Raw genomic sequence first — 6,162 nt, 5'->3', positions numbered from 1 at the left:
GGTGTTAGCTACCTGCTATATCCTGGTGTTAGCTACCTGCTATATCCTGGTGTTAGCTACCTGCTATATCCTGGTGTTAGCTACCTGCTATATCCTGGCGTTAGCTACCTGCTATATCCTGGTGTTAGCTACCTGCTATATCCTGGTGTTAGCTACCTGCTATATCCTGCTGTTAGCTACCTGCTATATCCTGCTGTTAGCTACCTGCTATATCCTGCTGTTAGCTACCTGCTATACTCTGGCGTTAGCTGCCTGCTACATCCTGGTTTTAGATAGGCCTACCTGCTATGTACTGTTGTTAACTACCTGCTTTATCCTGGTGTTAGCTACCTGCTACATCCTGGTGTTGGCTACATGCTATATTGTGGTGTTAATTACATGCTAAATCCTGTTGCTAGCTCCCTGCTATATCCTGGTGTTAGGAACATGCTACATTCTGGTGTTAGCTCCCTGCTATACCCTGTTGTTAGCTACATGCTATATCCTGTTGCTAGCTCCCTGCTATATCCTGGTGTTAGCGACATGCTACATCCTGGTGTTAGCTCCCTGCTATACCCTGGTGTTAGCTCCCTGCTATACCCTGGTGTTAGCTCCCTGCTACATCCTGTTGTTAGCTCCCTGCTATATCCATGTTGTTAGCTACATGCTTCATCCTGGTATTAGCTCCCTTCTATACTTTGGTGTTAGCTACATTCTATATCCTGGTGTTAGCTCTCTTCTATACCCTCGTGTTAGCTCCCTGTTACATCCTGGTGTTAGCTCCCTGCTGTATTCTGGTGTTAGCTCCCTGCTATATCCTGGTGTTGGCTCATGTTTTTAGCTCCCTGCTATATCCTGTTGCTAGCTCCCTGCTACATCCTGGCAGCAGCTCGTGGCTCTCATTAAGTCCCCACCATGGGACCAGGTAACGACCTCACACACAGCAGAGCCTCCCCTCTCCATTAGCGGCGGCCCGCGGTGCAGCTAGCTCTGTGATGTATCACTGATGCCGACACGCCTGCCGCCGTCCATCACGGCGCCTTGCCAGGCCGCGCTGACCTCCGACCTAAACATAACTCTGGCTCCCCATGCTCCCCTGTCACCTGTCACATGGCTACAGGTGACCTCTGACCTGCCTCCCGCACTTATTCTGATGTTGATGCATCTCCTGGTGCCGCCCCCACAAGCCCCGCCCCCGGTGCCTCAGCCAGCCAATAGAGTGCTGCGGAGAGCCATCCATCACTGTCAGCGCAGGCATTCATTACAGCTGGCCAGACTCTGAGCCTCGGGCCTCCGCATACATTACCCACAATCCTTCATGGTGTCATGATAATACGCTGCCTGCATGGGAGGTGAAGATAGTACAGAACACACACACACACACACACACACACACACACACACACACACACACACACACACACACACACACACACACACACACACACACACACACACACACACACACACACACACACACACAAACACACACACACACACACATACACACACACACACACACACACACACACACACACACACACACACACACACACACACACACACACACACTAGTGACACTACGCACCATACATACAAACTCACACTCGTGACACCACACAAGATACATACACACACACACAAACACCAGCTAGTTGTGACATTATAGAACACACACACACACACACACACACACACACACACACACACACACACACACACACACACAAACACATATACACACACACATAACGACTCACACGCTAGTTGTGACATTATAAGCACAATAAATACTGTAATACTGTGTGGAAGTTTTGTCTGTTGGTAACTGGTGTGTGTGTGTACGTGGGTGTAATATTAACATCAGTATCTGTATGAGTGTGTCCGTGCACGCTTGTTTTTCTTAGTGTGTCGTCATATTAATAATGGGTGTATGTTTGATTAATAACAGTGTGTTTGGGTGTGTAATTATAGCAGTGTCTGCTTGTGTCAGTGTGTGTTTGTGTGTGTGTGTGTGTGTGTGTGTGTACGTGTGTTTTTGTGTGTGTGTGTGTGTGTGTGTGTGTTTGTGTGTGTGTGTGTGTGTGTGTGTGTTTTTCGTCTGTAGATTTCCTTTCATTGTTTCCATAATCCAACCTTCAGCTCAACAAGCAAACACAAACCTCTATCACAAATCTATCTATCAATCACTATATCTATCAATCACTCTATTACTCTTTAACTCTATCGTTCTATCTATCAATCAATCAATCAATCACTCCATCACTCCATCCTTCATCTATGGTATGCACCTCTGTATCTATCACTGTATCTGCCTCTCTCCCATTCTATCTTCTATCTTTGTTATATACCTCTGTATATATCACTCTATCGATCAATATATCACTCTATCAGTCTATCAATCTGTCACTCCATCACTCTATCCTCTATCTATGTTTTGTACCTCTGTATCTAAATTCTCTCAGCCCGGAGCTCGTCTCCGTAGAAACCAGACGTTTGCGCCGCCGCTACTTTTCCCTGAATAGAATCATCTGACAAAGAAGTTGTACGTGATACCTCCGCCAGCGTTGAGAGGTGTCTCCCAGACGCTGCTCCTCCTAGCTGGGTCTGTCCTGGCTGCAGACACTCAGCGACATGGCTCTGGGTCTTTCCTAGCTCCGGGTCGGTCCTAGCTCCGGGTCTGTCCTAGCTCCGGGTCTGTCCTAGCTCCGGGTCTTTCCTAGCTCCGGGTCGGTCCTAGCTCCGGGTCTGTCCTAGCTCCGGGTCTTTCCTAGCTCCGGGTCGGTCCTAGCTCTCGGTCTCTCCCACACAGACGGCACGCAGCCCACTAAGGAGGGCTGGAAGCTGGCAGACCGGAAAGACTTACCAGCGTCCTGCTATTCCAGACACTGCTGCTGCAGCAATACGCTCTCTCCTCCTCCTCCGCTAGCCCTCTCTCTCTCTCCCGCACTCTCCCTCACTCTCTCTCGCTCTCCCTTTCTCTCTCTCTCTCTCTCTCTCGCTCTCCCTTTCTCTCTCTCGCTCTCTGTTTCTTCCTCTGCCAGCCTATCTCGCCCCCTCCTTGCATGAGATGCTAGATGAGAGCGCAGGGCGATTTGCACTGCTCTATCAGGGATCGTCTTGCGCTGTCTGGCTCCGTGGCGGTCACAGATGATAGGCTGAGCACACCCTCTCTCCCCTAATAAAACAAGATGAACCCCCCTCTATCTAGGATGGTACATGTGTCCTAGAAACATCTCGTCTGGAGGTGATGAGTCACACGGGACTGTCACTCAGAAGCTGGCCTGGAAATGCCACCACTCTTTAGAAACACCGCTCACACAAGCTCTCCTTTGAAGTTTTCAGCAGAGTTTTGCATAATACGATATTATAATATCACTCCATTTCAACGAGCCGGACCCATTTGATGCTCTTTTGCTCGTTAGAACAACAACAACACCACCTTAGTCCTCTGAGAAGACAGGCAGGGATGGTCTGAGAGGAGCTCAGTCGGACCTTCTCCTCCAGAAGTCCCCGTCTCACAGAAGAACGTGACGCAGTCTCTCCATTGAGGACCGGGTCCTGGTTCTTGGTGAGGTAATGTTAACAGACAGACAGCCTTCCTATTAGCAGACAAACCCAAGTCCCTCCCAGCAAAGGAGAAGAGATGCCAGCGCATAAACGACCCCAGTGGAAGCTCTGGTCTGACCACCCACTATGTCCATGCCTTAACCTGCCCGTCAGCATTAAGACTAAGACGCGCTGTGGAGGTAACAAGATGGCTTGTTCTTTATAAATCCAAGACAGGAAGGGAAGGAGTGGCCGTAGCACTAAACTAATAAAATAAAAAAAGAGAATATTGACGTGACCTTTGAAAAACATCTCACATCTTCACACTGCATTGTATTCAGAACCCATTACAACCAGCAACATGCATCCCACCAGAGAGCCAGAGATGACGGACGCTAAAGGCCTTTCCGATGGGCTCCTTGGCAGGGTAGTCAGGGTGCCCTGGTCAGAAGGGGGTGTGGTCCAGGAGAAGGGTTGGATCCCAGCGTGGGCCATTAAGCCTTGTGGACCGTGGATCGATATATGATCTGATCTCCATCCTCCTTGAGCCACTGTTCTTCAGGGTGGAGAATCTCCTCCTTGGAGCTCCACGACGTAGAGGACTTCCTCCCCACCGTTAACCACGAGCAGTGCTTCTTAACCTACGGGTCAGGACCCAGAATGAGGTGGGTTGTGTGCTGGAGCTCAACACATGGAACCCAAAGATCAATCTGAGCTTATCAAAATGTAACATCCTTTCGGTCCTTCATGAAAGGATCACCGACCCCACCATACCCAGGGTCTGAGGGCGATGGTCGCGTCCCTCCAAAGACTCACTGATAGAGGGTTCCGGTCCGTCCTGAATGATATAGAGTGCTGGTCCGTCCTGACTGATAGAGGGTTCAGGTCCGTCCTCACTGATAGAGGGTTCTGGTCCGTCCTCAATGATAGAGGGTTCTGGTCCCTCCTCACTGATAGAGGGTTCTGGTCCCTCCTCACTGATAGAGGGTTCCGGTCCGTCCTCACTGATAGAAGGTTCTGGTCCCCAGGTGAGAGCTGACCTAGAGGCTGTACCACAGGACGGAGGGAGCTGTGAGGTGCTGCTCTGCATCCAGAGGATGATGGATGGAGGTCTTGTCGATGCTGTCCTAATAAGATCAGCCTGGAGGAGAATGCTGCAGGGCCTTCATGGCTAGCATTAGTGCTACTGCAGAGTGGGGGGAAGAGGGGCGCCTGGTCGATACCTGAGTTCTGACGTCAGTCATACGTCAGGACTGAGCCATCCCCTGTCAGAGCAGGATTACCCCTGGGTAGATTACTAGCCACCTCCAGCTAGTCACCTCCAGCAAGCCACCTCCAGCAGTATCAGCTCCAGCAGTCCCTACCGGCCGAACAGTGTAGTGGACGAGGCAGTGGAGCCCAGTGGATAAAGTAATGAACACTGCAGCGTTACCACTGATTAATATTCCTCTGACAAGAGAGGAGTAGGGGGAGGAGGAGGAGGAGGAGAAGAGGGAGGAGGAGGTAGAAGAAAAAAAAGGAAGGAGGTTGGGAACAGGGTGAGATGGCAGCTCTCCTCTCCTAGATATTTAGACAGAGAGGAAGACCAGGGTGGCAATGATGAAGAGCAGTGTGTGTGCGTGTGTGTGTGTTTGTGTGTGTGTTAGTGCATGTGTGCGTGTGTGTGCATTTTTGTGTGTCTACTTGACCGCCTCATGCTGTGATCTGCGGCCAGCTTGGCTTTAGAATATGGATTGTGTAGATGTATAGGGTGTGTAGATTGTGTAGGTTGTGTAGATTGTGTAGAACTGAGGCACCGCAGGGGGTTTGGGAGAACGGGGGGGGGGGTCTAAAGACCCCTGGTGTGAGTACGCCGACACCTCCCCGTCCCCTCCTTCTCCCTCCCCAAGACCCTTCAGATGCTCCCACACACAATAGTGTGTGTGCCTGTGTGTGTTTGTTTGCATGTGTGTGTGTGTGTGTGTGTGTGTGTGTGTGTGTGTGTGTGTGTGTGTGTGTGTGTGTGTGTGTGTGTGTGTGTGTGTGTGTGTGTGTGTGTGTGTGTGTGTGTGTGTGCGTGCCTTAATCTGATTGTTAAGGCGGAAAGGGGAGAAGGATGAGAAGGAGGAGGAGGAGGCGGTGATAATAAAGGAGGTGATAATAAACAGACAGCATCCTGCTGTCAGCCTAGTCTTGCCCTCACTTGGGAGTGAGAGTTTGTCTGGGGCGTGAGAGAGCGTCTGGAAGTGAAAGTGTTTTTGAGGGGTTAGAGAGTGTCTGGGGAGTGAGAGTTTGTCTGGGTAGTGAGAGAGTGTCTGTGAGTGAGGGAGTGTCTGGGGAGTGAGAGTTTGTCTGGGCAGTGAGAGAGTGTCTGGGGAGTGAGAGTTATAGTGAGAGAGTGTCTGGGGAGTGAGAGTTTGTCTGGGTAGTGAGAGAGTGTCTGGGGAGTGAGGGAGTGTCTGGGGAGTGAGAGTTTGTCTGGGTAGTGAGAGAGTGTCTGGGGAGTGAGGGAGTGTCTGGGGAGTGAGAGTTTGTCTGGGTAGTGAGAGAGTGTCTGGGGAGTGAGGGAGTGTCTGGGGAGTGAGAGTTTGTCTGGGTAGTGAGAGAGTGTCTGGGGAGTGAGGGAGTGTCTGGGGAGTGAGAGTTTGTCTGGGT

This window comes from Gadus macrocephalus, chromosome 10 (assembly GCF_031168955.1).
Source record: "Gadus macrocephalus chromosome 10, ASM3116895v1".
Lineage (NCBI taxonomy): Eukaryota > Metazoa > Chordata > Actinopteri > Gadiformes > Gadidae > Gadus > Gadus macrocephalus.
This window is presented reverse-complemented; position numbering follows the sequence as displayed.